This window comes from Oratosquilla oratoria, chromosome 1 (genome assembly GCF_046742065.1).
Source record: "Oratosquilla oratoria isolate Oo_2021 chromosome 1, ASM4674206v1, whole genome shotgun sequence".
Lineage (NCBI taxonomy): Eukaryota > Metazoa > Arthropoda > Malacostraca > Stomatopoda > Squillidae > Oratosquilla > Oratosquilla oratoria.
Genome location: NC_134777.1, coordinates 86,137,627 through 86,158,724, shown reverse-complemented (window position 1 = coordinate 86,158,724; position 21,098 = coordinate 86,137,627).

Sequence of the window (21,098 nt, the reverse complement as noted above, 5' to 3'; positions counted from 1 at the left end):
CTATTCTAAAATTGTTTAGGAGTTTGAATCTGACTAAGTTGTGATCGCTATTTGCAACAGATTCACCGACTTCTACATCAGTTGCCATGCTTTCGCGGCTAGTGATCAATAAATCGAGTAAGTTTCCATATCTTGTGGGCTCTTTTACATGCTGAATTAAGTAATTGTCACCAAGAAAATCAATCAAGCGACTACCTATATGGCCATGTTCATACATACATATATATGTATACACACATATGTATATATATTCCCGTCTGGGGTATTGGCTGCTTGTTATTATGGCAAAGTAGCATGCAGTTGATACTTTAGGGTCTATATGGGGCGCCCCTACGGACCAGATACACACATAATTTTGTCTATGATAGAGGAAAACTCTGTTCATAGAGAAATGATGACACTTTCATACCACGACTGTCCCTCCGTTATGCTGTCCCCCAACCCCTTGTTGCTGTCCTGTACCATTTCTTTGAGTATTCTTTTTCTGTGGTGGGGGAATTCCCTGTGGTGGGGGAAAAGAATACTGCCACCAAGTATTCCCACTTGGATCGTAAGAGGCGAGAAAAAAGGGACGGGGATTGGGACTAGGCATCCTTCTCCTTGTAGCCCCACAGGGGACATTCCTAAACAAAAAAGAGAAGGCATTAGAGGGTCTGGGAGTTTTCGGACCAGCACCCTAAGGTTTGGGTCTTTTAATGTGCGTGGATGTGGTACAGATGAGAGTAAAAGGGAAGAGATAGGTAGTATGTTTGTGAGAAGAAAGATGGATGTGTTGGCTCTGAGTGAAAGTAAGTTGAAAGGGAGGGTGAATGTAAGTTTGGGAGTGTAAGTGGGAGGTTATCAGGAGTGAAGAGAGGGCGAGGGAGGGAAGGGGTGGCTATTCTAGTAAGTGAAGAGATAGGTAAACGTGTAGTGGAGTGGAAGGAGGTTTCCTCAAGGATAATGTGGATGAAGGTGAAACTGGGAAAGGAGATGTGGGTCTTTGTAAGTGCATATGGGCCTGGCAGTGAGAAGAGTGTAGAAGAAAAGGAGGCCTTTTGGATAGATTTAAATGACTGCATAGAGGATTTAGGGAGAAATGTAAATGTAATAGTACTGGGAGACCTTAATGCTAGGGTAGGAAATAGTCCAATCGATGGAGTGGTTGGGAAATGTGGAGTTCCAGGAAAGAATCGTAGTAGAGAGTTGATGGTGGAAATGTGTCTAGAGAGTTGATGATAGCAAATACAGTGTTTCGGAAGAAAGTCAAGCATAAGTACACATGGGAGAGGGTGGTGGAGGGAAGGGTGGTAAATAGAGCGTTAATGGATTATGTAGTGGTAAATAGGATTATGATAGGAAGAGTTAAGGATGTACATGTGCTAAGGGGAGAGGGTGGGGGAATATCAGATCATTTTTGGTGGAAGGTAAGTTGAGAGTGGAGGATAGATGGAGAAAGAGGAAAGGGACAAAAGGTAGGGAGGTTCTTAGAGTGAATTCTTTGAATGAAAAGGGAAAGGAGAAGGAGTATGAAAAGAAGCTGAAGGAAGAGTGGGAGGGAGTGAAGGATAGAGTAGAGCTGGGTGTGGAGGAGGAATGGGGATGGTTCAAGGAGGGAGTCATAAAGTGTGCAAAGATGGTGCGTGGAACAAGAAGGACGGGGGAAATAGAAGAAAGGGTAGTGAATGGTGGGATGAGGAAACAAAGAAGGTTGTAGAAGAGAAGAAGCGAGCTTTCACAGATTGGTTACAAAATAGGACGAGGGAGTCATATGAGAGGTACAAAGAAAAGAAAAGAGAAGTAAAGCAAAAGGTGAAGGAGGCAAAGAGGAGAGCAGATGTGAAATGGGGTAAGAGTATGACAGAAAATTTTGAAAGTAATAAAAAGATGTTTTGGAAAGAAATTAAAAGGAAGAGGAGGCGAATCAAGTAGAGAAGAAAAGGTAAAAGGTGCAGATGGAGAGATGATAATGGAAGAGATGGCAGTAAGAGGAAGATGGGCAGAATATTTTAGGGAGTTGCTAAATGTGAAAGAGGATAGGGAGGGAAAGATAGCTGCAGTGGGAAATGCGAAGAAAATGAGAGTGATGAGTGAGGAGAATGGAGGAGAAATAAGGAAGGATGAGGTGAAGGCAGTTGTTAAGATGATGAAAGCAGGTAAGGCACCTGGTCTGGATGGATGCCATGCAGAATGTCTGAAAAAGGGAGGTACAGTGATGGTGGACTGGCTGGTGAGGTTATTTAATGTTTGCTGGAGAGAGGGTAGAGTGCCGGAGGACTGGAGGAGTGCCTGTATAGTTCCTCTTTACAAGGGAAAAGGGGACAAGCGTGAATGTAGTAGTTTCAGAGGGATTAGCTTGTAAAGTGTAGTTGGGAAGGCTTATGGGAGGATTTTGATTGAGAGGATTAGGAGAGGAACAGAAGGAGTAATTGGTGAGGAACAGTGTGGATTTAGGACAGGTAGAGGTTGTGTAGATCAGATGTTTGTGGTAAGACAAATATGTGAGAAAGCTATAGGAAAGGGGCAGGATGTTTTTTGGGCTTTTATGGATCTGGAAAAAGCTTATGATAGGGTAGACAGAAAGGCACTGTGGGAGGTTATGCAGATATATGGGATAGGAGGAAAGCTTCTGGGAGCTGTCAAGAGTTTTTATGAGAGTAGTAGAGCTTGTGTCAGGATTAGAAATGGAGAGAGTGATTGGTTCGAGGTAAAGGTGGGACTTCGTCAAGGATGCGTTATGTCGCCCTGGCTGTTCAACTTATTCATAGATGGGTTGGTGCGAGAGATAAATGCAAGGGTAGTGGGCAAGGGATTGGAGATGGTTAAAGAAAATGGAGAAAAAGTGGGAGGTGAGCCAGCTGTTGTTTGCGGACGACACTGCGCTTGTGGCACGATTGGAGGAGGGATTAAGGAAGTTGGTGACAGAGTTTGGGGAAGTATGTGATAGAAGAAAGCTAAAGATAAATATGGGTAAAAGTAAGGTGATGAGATGTACAAGGGGTGAAAGTGGCAGTAGACTGGAAGTGAGCATTAAGGGAGAGTGACTGGAGGAAGTGGATAGTTTTAGATACTTGGGTGCAAATGTGGCAGGAAAAGGTGGAGTGAAGGTGGAGGTAGAATGTAGAATAAGAGAAGCGAGTAAATGCCTTGGTGGATTAAAGAGTGTAATGAGGAATAGACATTTGGGAATGGATGCTAAGAGGAGACTATAAGAAGGAGTGATTGTGCCAACAGCACTGTATGGGGCAGAAACATGGAACATAAGAGAAGAAGAGAGAAGGAGTTTGAATATGTTTGAGATGAGGTGTCTGAGAAGTATGATGGGGGTTACTAGGCTAGATAGAGTGAGGAATGAGGAGGTGAGAAGGAGAACAAGGGTGGAAAGGGAGCTGGGAGATAGGGTTGATGAAAGAGTATTAGGATGGTTTGGAGACATGGAAAGAATGAGTGAAGAAAGACTAGTAAAAGATGTATGGAAGGCAGATGTGGAGGGAGTGAACATGAGGGGACGTCCTAGGATGAGGTGGATGGATGGGGTGAAGGGGGCTTTGGGGAAGAGGGAAATGTCTGTTGAAGAAGGATGGGAGAGGACAGAAGACAGGGGTGAATGGAAAATGGTTGTATATGGATGATGTTGTGATTGCATGAGGTGGAATGGGCGGGGGGATGGGGGGGTGGGGTAGTATGTGTGAGCAAAATTTGACGCAGCCCGAAGGGATTTCTCCCCGTCTTCTCCTTTTATGCAATGGGGGACGGAGAGGGGGGGTCGCCGATTTAATGAAGCGGCCTTGCTGTGGATGTGCTGTGTCTTGCGACACTGCTTCTGACCCAGGGCAGTGGACAAGGTGCAGGGATGACCCGTCATCCAGGAGGTGCTCAGATAAGAGGGAGGGTGGAGGGGTGTGGAGTGTATTCAGGGATGGAATGGGTGGAAATGATTTTATGCCTTTCCCTTTTTGGCTACCTCCCTTGTAAGGGGGAAAAAGCCGAGGTATATGTATGTATATATATACATATATGTATGTATATATGTTTGTATATACATACATACATACATATATATATATATATATATATATATATATATGTATATACATATATATATAATATATATACATATACACCTGTATATATATATATATATATATATATATATATATATGTATGTGTGTGTGTGAGTGTATACATACCTATATCTATACACACACACACACACACACACACACACACACACACACACACACACACACACACACACACACACACTTAATTCCGTCGAACAGACGGCGAGGATTGACGTCCTGAAGAAAAAGTGAAATTTTCGTGGATATCAACGCAAAGGAAGTACCTATTGTATTTGCAGGGAAGGGGATTGCTCGTGGTGTAGTGGGAAAGTGAGGAAAAAGGAGAAGGGGAGGGATTACTGAGGGAAATGGAAGGAAATGAGGAAGGAGAGGACTTGGTCCAGGCAGGCAGACGCCATGGAAACAAACGCGGGCCAGAGCAATTTAGTGACGATGAAGGGACTAACAAAAATGTAAAGATTAGAAACATAGATATGAGCAGCACAATAGAAAGTGAGGATAATAATTTCCATGGATTTAATGAGGGGGTGGGGCGGATACCAACCTCCCCCGACTGGCAAGACTAGAGGAAAAAATTGAACAAATGACCGAACATTGGGAGATTAGGTTAGGTAGAATGTCAAAAATTGCGCAAAGGGTTGAAAGATTGGAAGAACTAGAGAAGGCGAACAAAAACTTAACTAATGAAATAGAAGAACTAAAAAGACAATTAAAAGAAGTAAAAGAGGAGAATGAAGAATTAAAAAGGAACAATAAAGACAATAAAGAAACAATAGCAAAAGAAGCACAGTGGTGGAGAAAAATCCAGGAAAACAGTAAAGTTGCATTTACTGATATAATTAAACAGCAAATGAAAGAACAAACTGAAGACTCAGTTATCAAAGTGATGAGACAGAAGGAGAATATAGTAAGAGACTTAGCAGATAAAAAGAAATGCATAATTATATTAGGAATGGAAGAGAAACATAACCCAGATAGAACCACAAGAATCAATGAGGAAAATGAAAAAGTAAGCAGATTACTAGAATTAGTTCAGGGAGATAAACCTGAAATAATGAAACAAATTGAAGAGAAATTTAGACTCGGAAAGTATGGTACATATAAGACCAGACCAATTAAGATTAAATTCAGATCACAAACAACAGCAGAGAATATCTTAGCAAAAACAGGGAAACTAGCAACAAGTGAACAATATAAAAAGGTATGGATAAAAAGAGAAATGAATAAAGAGGAAAGAGAGGAAGAAAAAATTAAAAGGAAAGAAGCTAAAGAAAAAAAACGAGACCAGAAAGTCAGAAAAAGAAGAATTCTACTGGAGAATAGTGAATATGAAATTGAGAAAATGGACCATAACAGAGAGAAACAAAAAAGAAACAGAGAATACAATGGAAATAACAGAAAGTTAAGAGTGTCCTACACAAATATAGATGGATTAATAACAGGACTGAATGAACTGAACGAGTATCTGAAGGAAAAAGAACCGGACGTAATGGGAATTGTTGAGATAAAATGAAAAGGTACACTACCACCCAACAGCATAGGACATGATGCATATAATTATTGGAATAGAATCAGAGAGATAAAACAAGGGGGTGGAGTTATGTTCCTGACTAAGAAGGATATAAACGTGAAGAGTGTCACATATGGAAAGAATAGAGTAGAGATTATTATGAAGACAGAGATAAGAAGAACAGAAAGTTTGTAATAAACTACGTGCCCCCAAAAACAGCCTCGTGGGAAGAGTGAACATAAAAGTATGTTAGAAGATACAAGAATAACATTAAACAAGATAATGGAAGATGGAGGAGGAATAGTTATGATGGGCAACTTTAATTGCAAAGAAATCTGCTGGGAAGAGATGACCGTACAGGGTGGAGAAGACTCATGGGGAAATGTTCTACTTGAGATGATTATTGACCACACAATGACACAATGGATTCAAGAGAACACTAGGTATAGAAATGAAGAAAAACCATCGAGACTAGATCTAATAATCACATCAGAACTTGAAATAGTGGAAAAGATAGAATACCAGACACCAATAAGTAAAAGTGACCACATATTGATAGAACTAGAACTAAATGAGAAAAAATACATGAAAAGAAATGAACAATGTAGAAAAGGAAGATTGATGTATGATTTTTTTTTTTTTTTTATAAAATAAGAGAATTCTTTCAAAAAGAAAACTGGGAAAGTACACAAAGAAGATACAACAGTAGAAGAGAAATGGAATATTTTGACAAAAATTTATAAAAAAGGAGTGGAAACGTATGTCCCAAGACAAAAACAAGAAAAAGAATATGTAAAGTGCTGGTACAACAAAAGTTGTAGAGTGTTAAAAGACAAAAGAGACAAAGCTTGGACCAAATGGAAGAAAAACAAAAGACCTGAAAAATATAAAATATATACTTGTTATAGAAATGAATATGTACAAGTGTGCAGAGAGGAAAAGAGAAAATATGAAAAAGATGTCATAGAAAAATGTAAAGATCAACCAAATCTATTCTACAGATTTGTAAACAACAAACTGAAAAACAAACAAGATTTGGAGAAATTAAGACAAGGAGGAGTTGAATACACAGAGGAAATAGAAATGGCGGAAATTGTGAACAAGCATTTTAAATCAGTGTTTACAAGGGAGAACATACAACCTGAAGAGATCGAATGGAAAGAGAAAGTCCCCCCTATGAAAGAAATAGAAGTAACAAAGAATGAAATATTGAAACACTTGAGTAATCTTGATGTTAGAAAATCACATGGACCAGATGCAATAGCAAACTGGATTTTGAAAGAATGCAGAAATGAACTGGCAAACAAAATACATAGCATAATAAATAGTTCCTTGAAAGAAGGAAAAGTTCCAGAAGATTGGAAAAAAGCAAATATAGTACCTATATATAAAGGAGGTAATAAAGAAGACACTACCAACTATAGACCAGTCTCTCTAACAAGTACAATAGCAAAATTTTGTGAAAGACTTATCAAAAGTAAATGGGTAAAATATTTAGAAAAAAAAAAAAAAACAGCATGCTAAATCCAAGGCAATTTGGATTCAGACAAGGACGATCATGCGTCACCAATTTAATATGTTTCTATTCAAGGCTAATAGATATAATTCAAGAAAGAGATGGATGGGCTGATTGTGCATTTCTAGACCTAAAAAAAGCCTTTGACAAAGTACCACATAAGAAGTTGCTTAAGAAATTAGAAACTGAAGGAGGAATACAGGGCAAACTGCTTAAATGGATGGAAGACTTTTTGCAAGAAAGAAAAATGAGAGTAGTGATAAGAGACAAACACTCAAAATGGGATGACGTAATAAGCGGTGTTCCAGAAGGAACAGTTCTTGCCCCAATAATGTTTGCTATATATATTAATGATATGGATGAAGAAATTGAAAGTTATATGAGCTTCTTTGCAGATGATGCAAAACTATTAAAAAAAAGTGAACACGGAAGAAGATTGTGAGTCACTACAGAGTGATCTAAATAAAGTCTGGGAATGGAGTAGGAAGTGGGAGATGGAGTTCAATACAAAAAAGTGTAGTATAATGGAATTTGGAAAAAGCAAAAACAGAATAACAGGATCATATAAATTGGGAGAAGAAAGAATAAAAAAAGTAGAAAATGAGAAGGACCTGGGAGTTATTGTTATGAATAATATGTCACCTGAGAAACATATAAATAAGATTTTTGGAGAAACTTATAATTTAATAAGAACAATTAAAGTGGCATTTACATACTTGGATGAAGAAATGGTGAAGAAAATTCTAATCACTCTGATAAGACCAAGATTGGAATATGCTGCAACGATGTGGTCACCAAGTACAAAAAAAAAAAAAAAAATGTATAAAAAAAACTCGAAAGAATACAAAGAGCAATTACAAAATTGGCACCAACACTCTCACAACTATCATATGAAGAGAGACTAGCAAAACTTGAACTACAGACACTAGAGCAAAGAAGAGAGAGAGGAGATTTGATAGCTATTTACAGAATCATGAAAGGCATAGAAATTATTGATAGAGAGAATCTGATAAAATGGGATGATAGAAATACAAGAGGACACGGAAAGAAAATCAAGAAAGACAGCTATAGAAGAGATCTGAAAAAGAACAGCTTTCCTCACAGAGTAATAGACAGTTGGAACAAGTTAGATGAGAAAGTGGTGTGTGCAAAAACAATATATGAATTTAAAAATAGTTTAGATAAAATGAGATATGAAGACGGGACAGCACGAGCATAGCTCCCCTTCCCGTAAAATACAACTAGGTAAATACAGCTAGGTAAATACACATACACACACACATACACACACACACACACACACACACACACACACACACACACACACACACACACACATACACACACACACACACACACACACACACACACACACACACACACACACACACACACACACACACACACACACACACACACACACACACACACATATATATATATATATATATATATAATTATATATATATATACATATGTATATACATATATAGTAATGAGATGTAGAAAGGGAGAGGGTGGCAGCAAGTTGGAAGCAAGTCTTTGTGGTGAGATGTTGGATGATGTGAACAACTTTTAAGTATTTGGGGTCGCATGTGGCAGGAAATGGAGGAGTGGGGTTGGAGGCGAACTGTAATGTTAGGGAAGCAAATAAATGTCTTGATGATGGAACATTGTCATGAGAAATAACAATCTTAGAAAGGATGGAAAGAGACTGCATGGATGGGTGATTGTGCCTACGACATTGTGTGTGGCAGTTACTTGGAATCTAAGAGAGGTAGAAAAGAAGAAATTAAAGTGTATTTGAAAATAAGTGTCTAAGAAGTATTGTGGGGGTTACAAGGTTGGATAGAAAAAAAATAGGAAATGAGAAGGAGAGTGAGGGTAAAAAGAGAGCTGGCAGAAATGCTGACGACAGATAATTGTGATGGTTTATTTACATGATAAGAATGTGTGAATAAAGAGAGTGTTGAAATCAGTCGTGAGTGGAGTGACTTGAGAGGACGACCGAGAATGACATAGATGGATGGGGCGAAGGAAAACAGGGGATAGGTGTGAACAGAGAATGATTATGTATGGATGATATTTGGCACAACACGAAGGCATTTCTCCCCGTCTTCTCTATTTTCCGTTTGATGGGTCGAGGAGGGAGGTTCGACAATGAAATGAAGAGGCCTTGCTGTGGATGCATTATATCTAACTACATTGTTTTTTACCCTGGCAGTGGACAGGAGAAAGGAATGACCCTTCATCCAGGAGGAGCTAAGATGAGAGGGAAACAATGAGTGGGAGTGGATGGGAGTGGAGTGGGTGGGCCTTTGGTATATACAGTAGATTGATAGATGTGTGTGTGTGTGTATGTGTGTGTGTGTGTGTGTGTGTGTGTGTGTGTGTGTGTGTGTGTGTGTGTGTGTGTGTGTGTGTGTGTGTGTGTGTGCGCGCGCGTGCCTATTGTTCGTGTCTCTTCAGATTATTCCCTTCTTCCATCCCATTGTATGTTTTTGGAACTGACTTACATGTTTCTTTGTGTGTGTGTGTGTGTGTGTGTGTGTGTGTGTGTGTGTGTGTGTGTGTGTGTGTGTGTGTGTGTGTGTGTGAACATAAAATTGCAACACTCATGCATCAAGGGTGCACGAAGTAATATAATTATCGGTAATGGTCTCGGAAATGTTTGTTTAATTGTCGTTAAGGATGTAATCTATTGATTGATATCCATTAATTAGTTTCGTATGTCCATGGACTCATTCTTGAATAGAAGTTCATAATAAAAGAAAATATTTACGAGTTAGTTTGTGACCATTGTAATGTGCGTTGCGAAAGAGAGAAAAAAAAAAATAAAACATAAATTTTCCATGCAAGTTTTTTTTTCAGTGAAACTTGCTATCAGATGCATTGCCTCTTATGTCCAGGTACCCACACGTCAACAGACGAAAGGATGACCGTCCTGCTCTTCGTATTAAACATTGCATCCGATACTGATGCACATACAGCGAGAAAAATACACGGGAGCGACGTGCGATTTCGCTCGGGAAAGTTCCAATTTCGCTCTCGCAAATCCAATAGCGGGAGCGATGCCCCCCACCCCAAAAAAAAAAAAAAAAAAAAAAAAAAATCGCTCCCGCGGCAAGATTCAACGTTTTTCATGCATTATCCATCATTTGGCAATCCCTGAATCCCATCACCATTGATGAAAAGATCAGAGCAAACACAACTTACCCGTGATCAGTCATTGCATTATCAATCGATATCATAAACGCAACGCATCAATCAACTTTAATTTGTTGATGTACATACGCATGTGTACGCGGTATAGCTGCTAGAGTTCAATGGCTTACCTAGCCTAGCTTCGTATCAGCTGCATGCGCGCGTATACTAGTACATATTGATTAGACTCTACACGACTATCGTGCTACATAATGTCGCTAGTTGCGAATTGCATGGTACCTGTATGCAGGGAAATTCATTTGTTGCATGTAGCTAGCTGCCCAATCAACGCGCTAACTACATGTACAATGCACCATACCCAATACCACATCACCGCATGCATACGTACACTGTACATATGCAAACTCGCTCGAGGCCTAGGAGGGAAACTAGGAAATCCCACTTATAACCTCATTCGCGTATTTATGAGAAAACAAAATAGAATCAAATGTTTGATTAGTAATTGAAAGTAAATAAATTTAAGTATAGATATGAATATTTGATAATTATATATTTAGTTCATAAATATGGATCTTTGGAGGGAGAATAAAAAATACAAAAATAAAAAATTATTCATTGGCTAGCTTAGGTTTACGGTATCTAGGTCTATGTTCGTACGTCACGTCCATGCGATTTCTGGTGAAGCGAGTGAAGATGAGTGAAGATGGTTTGCTTTTAGATTCAGTCTTTTCATAATCGAGGGAGAGTGTTTTGACGCCAGGAACCGCTTCTGGACCAGCAAAGCCTAATTCAAACTCTACGGGCAAGGGCCAAGGAAAACGAAAACCAGTAAAGCATGAATCTACTATACGCTCGTGTAACCTAGATTGGCTTGAAGTGGATCGGGGCAGTGATGGTACTCTAACCTGCAAAAACATGGCTCGGGAAGTATCAAAAATGGTCCTGGTAATTAAAAAAATGGCTCTGGTGGAAAAAAATAAAATAAAAATGGCTCTGAAAAAAAAAGCATTTTTTTTTTCCCTGGTGGGTAAGCGAGGGAGGGAGAAGATGCGATATCCCGGAAATCGCACCTCATCGCTCACTAATGTCTCAAGGAGAAGTATGATATCGTAATCTTGCTCTTGCGCAAGCGCAAGGAGATACGAGCTTTTACTGCGGAACCCGTTTATGTTCCACTGTAGCAACCTTAAGTAATTATTGAACAGGGCTACTTTCTTCCCTGTCTAGTTCCATTACTGTCTCATCTTGTCCTCCCCGGTCAGAAGACAAGATGGGTTACGTCTTTGTAACAGTGGGGACATTTCCCTCCTCATCAGAAGAGGAGTCTTCAAGCCTAAGTGCATAATGGCGTTGGGGCTTAGCAGAAGGCATTTTCCTCGTCTTTGACGATGTAGGTGTTACTTTCCCAATTGTAAAAGTGGGTGTGGCGGGCTTGGGGGAAGTGGAAGGGGAGGAGGAGGAGGCAGAGGAAGAGGAAGAGGTAGGGGAAGAGGCGGGGGAGGAGGCGGGAGATGAGGAGGTAGAGGGGGAGGGAGTCCTCTCCTTTCGCCTAGGGTTTCTCTTCTCTTTTAGGAGTTTGAGCACATTCTTGACGGCCCTATCCACCATGACTATCATCTTCTCTGGATCGCTTTCCCCGAGGGTAATGGCGACTGCAGAGACGACACCAGTCACAATCAGGTCGATATCATCCTCCCTAAGGGGGATGACATCAGACGGATACTGAGGTGGAGGGGGCTGCCGTTCCTGTCCTCGTGGAGTTGGTACTGGGGCGTGGGCCTGGCTTTAGGTTTGGGGGTGGGATTGGAGGCAGGCGTGGGTTCGGAGGCGAGCGCGGGTTTAGAGGTGAGCGCGGGTTTGGAGGTGGGCGTGGGTTTAGGTGCGCTTGTTTTTTGGGGAACTGTTTTTTTTTTTTTTTCTGTGTGGGAGCTGGTTTCAGTGATGGAAATTGCTCCTGATTGTTCATATCAGGAGCACTAGGTGTAGGTGGCTGTGTTACTGCGGTGGGAGAGTGCTTCCTGCTTCCCCATACAAATGTTCCTGGGGGGCAGGTATGAAGTCCTGTTGCTTCTCTGTTCTCTCCTTACAGGCAATGGCCTGGACTTTACGCACTGCGCACGAGGTATTCCAGGCGTGGTGCTTCTTTCCACAATTGGGGCACTTGGCAACAGTCTCAGTGCCAACCTTGAACTTGTTAAGACAAGTCTCAGTGGCATGAGGCATGCTGCAAATGCCGCATTTGGGTTGCTTCGAAGTGCACCGCGCCTGGTGATGACCATAGCGCTGACATCTGAAGCAAGGGTACGTTCGTACATCATACTTGCCATACCATCCCAGTTCAATTTTGTCAAAGGGTTCGCCTTTGATGGTTATCAAGACTTGGCGTGTGGACGTCTTATCCCATCGGCGCATTCTCGTGGCCGCGATTACCTGACTGGTCTTCGATGGCCTCAGTCATGTAGTTGGTCGGGTAATCGTGTACCACGAGTCTATGCTTTTTATCCTCCGTGTTTAAGCGCTCTAGGATCACAGGCTTTCCATCGAGCGACTTCATCGCGTCCAGCTTCTCGACGAGTTCATAAGTGTTCGGTAACAGTAGCACGTTACCATCGCCAAGGGGCCGGAGGGACAGGAGCTTGCCACGGAGGGGGCCCTTCTCCAGAGCTCTTACCACCTCAAAAGCCGTGTCATACCCTGCCGAGGGTACGACTTTAAAGGTGGGGAGCTTGCCACCCTTTCCACTAGGAGGGGCCACCACGACAGCAGCTTCATCGTCCAATGGAGGCGCTGATCCTGGAGCGCATCGACGCCTTTTCGGCACGCCAGTCACGGAGTCAGTAGCCGCCATGGCGGTAGTGATAACGAAAAAAATCTAAATTTCGGTGCTTGTGCAACAGACTCGTGAAAAAACACGTAATTCTAAAGGGACGGGGGGGGGGGGGGTGCGTTTACTAACGCGTTGGTGCTAATTCGCTTAACGAAACCGATCGAATACGAGGCCCGAGTGCGCCTAGACGCGCGAGACCGGGCTTATCTTCTTGAAGGGGGGTTCCCCCCTCTCCGTCGTAAAGGCAATTTTAAACAACCACACGGGCTATGCCGATCGTACAGGGAGAGTTATGTGGGGCATAATCCTGCCAGAGCGAGATTCCACAAGAAGGGGGAATTACCTCGGGTAGCAGTACTTTCGGTTTAATAAAGCGGGTGTAGCACGTCAAACAGAGCTAGTGACTAGGGTGAATGACGGCTAAAAGGCGTAACAGACGTGGCGAAGAAACGCAGCGGGAATGTCCTCTTCATCCAGAATCTATTTTATCTCTCTGCCATGACACAGTTCTGTTCTGGTCTGTGAAAATTGGGAATAATATTCCCACGGGCTTTTAGGTGAGCCCGTTTGGAGGGTGATTTAATGTATGAGTGTGTGCGGGTTTAACCACACCCATTCATACATTCACAAGATGTGCATACGTATGTGATATACATATGCACATCCCGGTGAATGCACCCTTCATAATATGATCGGTGTTCGGTGTGTTCAAGTAATGGTAGTGAAACAAGTGAGATATATAAAGAATTAAAGGGGGGGGGTGATTCAATGTATGAGTGTGTGTGGCTTTGGCCACGCCCACTCATACATTCACTAGATGTGCATACCTATGAGATATACGTATGCACATCCCGGTGAATTCACCCTTCCTGACGTTAACGATGTATGCAATGAAAAGTACAAGAAATATAAATTTTTAAAGGGGGGGGCTGACACTCCACCAGCCGACGCAGTTTGTAATGACTTAAGTGGCTGCATAGGCGGCGCACAAGACCCTCAGATATTGTCGGAGGCCCTCTCCTCAGAAAAGCAGTTGCTGGTCAATTCTTGAGGTAGTGGTCTAAGGTGGCTTCTGGGTGGCTGCAGTGTTGGCATCTTCTTTCTCCTGCCGTAGGGTTGTTCTTTATTTGCCAGAAACAACGGTCCTCCAGTCGCACACGGAAGAGCAGAGTTTCCACTTTTCTAGGTGTGGAGTGAGGAAGTACAAGGGGCTCGTATTCTGTCACTGCCCTGTACCACCTTGCCCTCTCTGACATCTCTGCCTCCAGTTTGTGCTGAAGGAAACGTTGTACCTGATTAAGAGCCCTGGTGCGTATGCGCAACTGATTTCTGCTGAGATGGACGACAACATCGACTTTGGGTCTTTGGCGCGCCGCTTCTGCTGCGGCGTCGGCTAGCTCGTTACCTGGGACGCCCACATGGCTCGGCACCCAGTTGAGCGTAACACTCCTTCCTTACTGATGTATCTTCAGCAGGAGTGCTAGGATGGAGGTCAGTAGGCGTACATTGTCGCTGGGCTGTGTTGAATCTAAGCTGCCTAGCAGAGACTGTGAATCCGTGTGGATCACTACAGGACCAGTTCGAGATATTAGAGCATGCTCTAACGCTCCTTGGATCGCTATGGCCTCAGCTTGGAGAGTGGCCGCATGATCAGATACTCTCCTGCCGAAGGTCAAACCATCCGTCACGAAAACAGCACCCGCACTACTGGGCCTGTTGGGGTCTACGGAGCCATCCGTATAATAGACCGCCATTCCAGGTTCCGACAGTGCGCGGATGCCTTGTAGGGCCTGCGCTCGTACTCTTTCCTGATCACATAACTTCTTCTTACTGGGAAGCTTTGTGACAACAAAGGTTGCAGGTATCGACAGCCATGGTGGTGGGGGCTTGAACTCTGGGTGTGGAGAGTTCCTACCCTTCTCAAGGAGAACGCTGGTGAGCCTGAAGGAGTCCAGGAGCCCAGCCGCCTGAGATAGCCAGGTACCGGAGTGGATAAGATTATCCACCCGTCCCAGAGCTATCACAAGGCTCTGACTCAGCTCAGTTATCCTGGGGCTCTGGACTATCTTGGCAAGAAATTCGACCTCCAGCCTTCTGACCCGTGATGTTAATGAAGGTAATGAAGCCTCCATCTGGAGGTTAACAATCTTAGTCCAAGGTTGAGCGCCGTTTTGTTCTGTGAAATTTGGGAATAATATTCCCACGGGCTTTTAGGTGAGCCCGTTTGGAGGGTGATTTAATGTACGAGTGGGTGCGGGTTTAACCACACCCACTCACATATTCACAAGATGTGCATACGTATGTGATATATGTATGCACATCTCGGTGAATGCACCCTTCATAATGTGATCGGTGTTCGGTGTATTCAAGTAATATGTGTGTAGCAATTTATATAAGAATTTTTTTTTAAAAGGGGGGTGATTCAATGTATGAGTGTGTGTGGCTTTGGCCACGCCCACTCATACATTCACTAGGTGTGCATACCTATGTAATATGCGTATGCACATCCCGGTGAATGCACCCTTCCTAACATTAACGAATAAGTACATGAAAAATATAAAATTTAAAGGGGGGGCTGACACTCCACCAGCCGACGCAGTTCGTATTGACTTAAGTGGCTGCATAGGCGGCGCACAAGACCCTCAGATGTTGTCGGAGGCCCTCTCCTCAGAAAAGCAGTTGCGGGGCAATTCTTGAGGGTCAAGGGTGGCTTCTGGGTGGCTGCAATGTTGACATCTTCTCTCTTCGGTCGTGGGGTTGTTCTTTATTTGCCAGAAACAACGGTCCTCCAGTCGCACACGGAAGAGCAGAGTTTCCACTTTTCTTGGTGTGGAGTGAGGAAGAACAAGGGGCTCGTAGTCTGTCACTGCCCTGTACCACCTCGCCCTTTCTGATACCTCTGCCTCCAGTTTGTGCTGAAGGAACCGTTGTACCTGATTAAGAGCCCTGGTGCGTATGCGCAACTGATTTCTGCTGAGATGGACGACAACATCGACTTTGGGTCTTTGGCGCGCCGCTTCTGCTGCGGCGTCGGCTAGCTCGTTACCTGGGACGCCCACATGGCTCGGCACCCAGTTGAGCGTAACACTCCTTCCTTACTGATGTAGCTTCAGCAGGAGTGCTAGGATGGAGGTCAGTAGGCGTACATTGTCGCTGGGCTGTGTCGATTCTAAGCTGCCTAGCAGAGACTGTGAATCCGTGTGGATCACTACAGGACCAGTTCGAGATATTAGAGCATGCTCTAACGCTCCTTGGATCGCTATGGCCTCAGCTTGGAGAGTGGCCGCATGATCAGATACTCTCCTGCCGAAGGTCAAACCATCCGTCACGAAAACAGCACCCGCACTACAGGGCCTGTTGGGGTCTACGGAGCCATCCGTATAATAGACCGCCATTCCAGGTTCCGACAGTGCGCGGATGCCTTGTAGGGCCTGCGCTCGTACTCTTTCCTGATCACATATCTTCTTCTTACTGGGAAACTTTATGACAACAAAGGTTGCAGGTATCGACAGCCATGGTGGTGAGGGCTTGATCTCTGGGTGTGGAGAGTCCCTACCCTTCTCAAGGAGAACGCTGGTGAGCCTGAAGGAGTCCAGGAGCCCAGCCGCCTGAGATAGCCAGGTACCGGAGTGGATAAGATTATCCACCTGTCCCAGAGCTATCACAAGGCTCTGACTCAGCTCAGTTATCCTGGGGCTCTGGACTATCTTGGCAAGAAAGTCGGCCTCCAGCCTTCTGACCCGTGATGTTAATGAAGGCAATAAAGCCTCCATCTGGAGGTTAACAATCTTAGTCCAAGGTGAAGCTCCCAGGATAATCCTTGCTGCGTCATTTTGGCAAGGCTCCAGGTCTTCAGGCTTGGCAGTCGCCACATTTATGAGAGCTGGGGCAGCGTAGTCCACCAAGCTGCGGACTGCTTGCACATAGAATGTGCGAATGACCTGATGCGTGGCACCAAGTGCCTTCCCCGTCATTGCTCTCATAACTGTGGTTCTTGCCTTCAGTCTCTCCTTGAGATAGGCTAGTTCCTTCTGAAAGGTGAGCCTCCCATCAATCCAGACCCCCAGGTACTGAAACTGGTGAACCCAGTCCAGCCTAAGGTCCTGGATGGTGAGGTGCTCCCCTTCTTTCCAGAGTCCTAGTGCCATGGCCTTCGATTTTGTAGGGGAGATCTTTAACCCTAACCTGCAACATTCTGTCGTCACAGTGCTTAAGCAACGCTGGGCCCTGCTGAAGCACCGCCGTTTCCCAGTAATTATGAGTGCAATGTCATCTGCATAGCAGACGACCTTGCACCCATTGAGTAGAGGTAATTAAAGAATGTTGGAGACGAGCACATTTAACAGAGTGGGACTGAGGACCCCCCCCCCCCTGTGTTGTGCCATTTTCCAGCATTCTGGCCTCTGATATGTGACCCTGAAATCTTACTTTTGCAGACCGGTGACTGAGATAGTCAGCAATCCAAGAAAGCAGCTTGCCTTTTACGCCCTTGCGAGCAAGGGTGTCTAATATCACAAGTGGATTGGCCAGCTCAAACGCCTTTTCCAAATCCAAAAAGGCCACGATGGACGGTGTGCCACTGACAGCATTGAGGAGTGTTGCTATACTGTTTGCTGTGCCAGTGCCCTTGCAGTAAGCCTGTATATGCTCATGCATTGGGCCCAGTTTCCACAGCAGCCTGTTTAGCACCATCCTCTCCGCTGTCTTCCCCATACAGCTTGTCAGGCTGATGGGGCGGTAAGCACTAGGTTCCTTTGGCTTTGGAATTGGCGTTATGATTGCCGTCTTCCAGGCTGTTGGTAGCTTGCCAGTCCTCCAAGACTCGTTTATCACCCTTAGAAGTGCCTCGTCACCCGCTGGCCCAAGATGGGTCAGCATGGAATAGGTGACGAGGACCTCTCCAGGTGCCGTATCTGAGCTGGTCTTGTGTGTGACCCGTAGCTCCTGAAGCGTAAAGCTAGCATCAGTATCATCCGACCGACTCATCATGTCCTCAACACTATGGCGCCTTACTCCTTGGAGGTCTTGCAGTGTGTCTTGAACACACTGCGGGAGTGAGGTGCTGCTGGAGCGAGAGACAAACTCCTGCACCAGCCGCTGCGCCTCAGCATCAGGGGCATGATGAGTGCGTCGCGGTTGAGTCCTGCCAGTAGCTTTACGGAGCTTGGACCACAGCTCTGCTAGGGAGGTGTGAGCCTTAAAGCCCTCACACCATTCAAGAAATTTAGCTCTTCTGGCATCTGCAGCTATGACATGAGCGTCATGAACTGCAGCGCGCAAGTTGGCCAAATTGGTCTGAGTTCGGCGCCGTCGGAAAACACGTCTAAGCATGTTCACCCGATGGTTGGCCTCTCTCACCTCGGGGGTATAATACCAGCTGTTCTTATATTCTCTGGGGGACTGGCAAGTCTTCGGGATAGCTCTGTTGGCAGCCACCTGAAGGGCTGCAGAAAAGTCAACTTCTAACGTTTCCACGTCCTGTGGTGGAACGTAGGACGCTGCCCATTCATCAACAGATCTCTCAAAGACTGACCAGTTTGCCAAAGCCGTCTTCCACCTGGGAACAGGTAATACAGCTGGTATGGGTGGTGCATCCCGTATGTGCACAGAGACACCGAAGTGATCACTGGTGACAATAGGATGCACCTCCCAGGTTACCCTAGGGAGGAGAGTGGCCGTCGCCAAGGTCAGATCAAGTCGTCCACCTTGCACGTGCGTCGGATTTCCATAATTCAACAACGCAATGTCAGGGCATTCATCTAATACGTAACTTAAGTGGCGCCCAGCGACATTGGACCCTTGGGGCGACATCAAGATATTATGATGTGCGTTGAAGTCCCCTCCTATGATGAGGAGCCTGTCCGCAGCAAGAGCACACATTTCTCCAAGGTCTAGTTCCGCTCTGTGGCCCCTGTATATGTTATAGATGGTGTACGTTTCGTGGGCCCGATGGAGTCGAACCGCAAGAACCTCTACACCATCTCCACATGATACAGGGTCCATGATCTCACTGCAGGGGATGGATGATTTGACTAAGATCATGCACCCCCTAGTAGTGGGTAAGCGAGGGAGGGAGAAGATGCGATATCCCGGAAATCGCACCTCATCGCTCACCAATGTCTCATGGAGAAGGATGATATCATAATCATGCTCTTGCGCAAGAGCAAGGAGATACGAGCTTTTACTGCGGAACCCGTTTATGTTCCACTGTAGCAACCTTAAGTGATTATTGAACAAGGCGACTTTCTTCCCTGTCTAGTTCCATTACTGTCTCATCTTGGCCTCCCCAGTCAGAAGACAAGATGGGTTGCGTCTTTGTAACAGTGGGGACATTTCCCTCCTCATGAGAAGAGGAGGGACGTCCGAGCGCAAGGCAACTGGCCAATCAGGAGCTCGGAAAACTCGCCGGAGACCGGTCGGCATACGACCCGACCTAGGCCTATGTACCCGCTAGCTATAGTTGGCAAGCATAGTTAGTAAAGACGGCCATGCCCAAACTAAACGGACCAATCAAGAGCTCGGAAAGTTCGCCGGATTCCTCACCAGCCTCCTTTATAAGGAGGGGAATCAAGCCGAGCCAAGCAGTTCACGAACATATCCACGACCCACGCACAAACATCTACACTTACTTTTTCTTCGACTAAAATTCGCTTCCTTTCGAACTTTCTCTTATACTACATTTTCTCATTTCAGTTTACCTCCCACTAAAGATTTTTCCGTTTTTCCACCTTTCTCTCCTACTACGCCTCCTACCATTTTCTAAACTTTTGGTGATTATAATCTGTTTTTAATCCCGGCGTCGGCGCCGCCGTCCAAGCTCCCAGTCCATTTCTCCCGAGGCACGACAACCAACAGCCCCTAATCGCTCGTTAAATCGCCCGTGGCAATATCCCTCTTTTATACACTACTATCTTTTCATTTTCTTACAGACATTCTTCCCCTCCCACAAAAACCGATCCCGCGCAAGCGGGTGGCCTTTCCTAGGAATTCAGAATTCAGAATTCAGTTCACTCCAGGACACGACATCTTCAAGCAACTCTCCTTTCCATGCAGTACTCCTCTTCAAGCAGCTCACCTCTTCAAGCGGTACTCCTCTTCAAGCAGCTCTCCTCTCCAAGCAGTACTCCTCTTCAAGCAGCTCTCCTCTCCAAGCAGTACTCCTCTTCAAGCAGCTCTCATCTCCAAGCAGTACTCCTCTCCAAGCAACAGTCCTCTCCAAGCTTCAAGTTCCCCTTAGCTCTTAAGTTCTTCCCTTTACGAGCTTAGAGTTAATTAAAAGCCGATTGCGTAGTATTATTGTGAGTTTCATTTCCCTGGCTTGTCCGAGCCATACCACATCAATCATACTTCCGAATAAGTGCAGTGTAATCGGTGTCAAGTGTGGTGTTAAAAGTATAGTTATTATACTTCCGAATATGTTCAGTGCAAGCGATATTAAGTGAAGTGTTAAGTTAAAAGGGTAATTATTATACTTCCGAATAAGTGCAGTGTAAACGATAGAAAGTGCAGTTATTATATTTCCGAATAAGTGCAGTGCAAGCGATATCAGTGCGATGACTATTGCGTAGCTAGATAAGAGTGGTAGCATAAAGTGCAGTGATAATTACAATGCTACACTACAAGTATAAATTGCGGTGATAAAGACGGTGGTGTAGTGTGTTCTTTTTCCGTCTCTCATTCCTCATCCTCCTACTTCCATTCCACCTCCCCCTCCATTCTCCCTCTTACTCCACCTCCTCACTTTACTCCTCTCCCTCCTCCGCCTACCTCCGCTCCCCCCACCTCATCCTACTTCTCCCGCTCGGCAACCTCCTCCTCCTCCTCCTCCTCCTCCTCCTCCTCCTCCTGCTCCCTAACCCCTCCTGCCCATACCCTTTCTCTTCCTACTTCCTCTACATCTCCCCCTCCGTATCTCCCTCCTCCTCCACCCACCTTCTCTCCGACTCTTCCACCTCATACTACTACTCCCGCTCACCCCCCCCCCAGCCTACATCTTTCATTCCTCTTCCTCCGCCC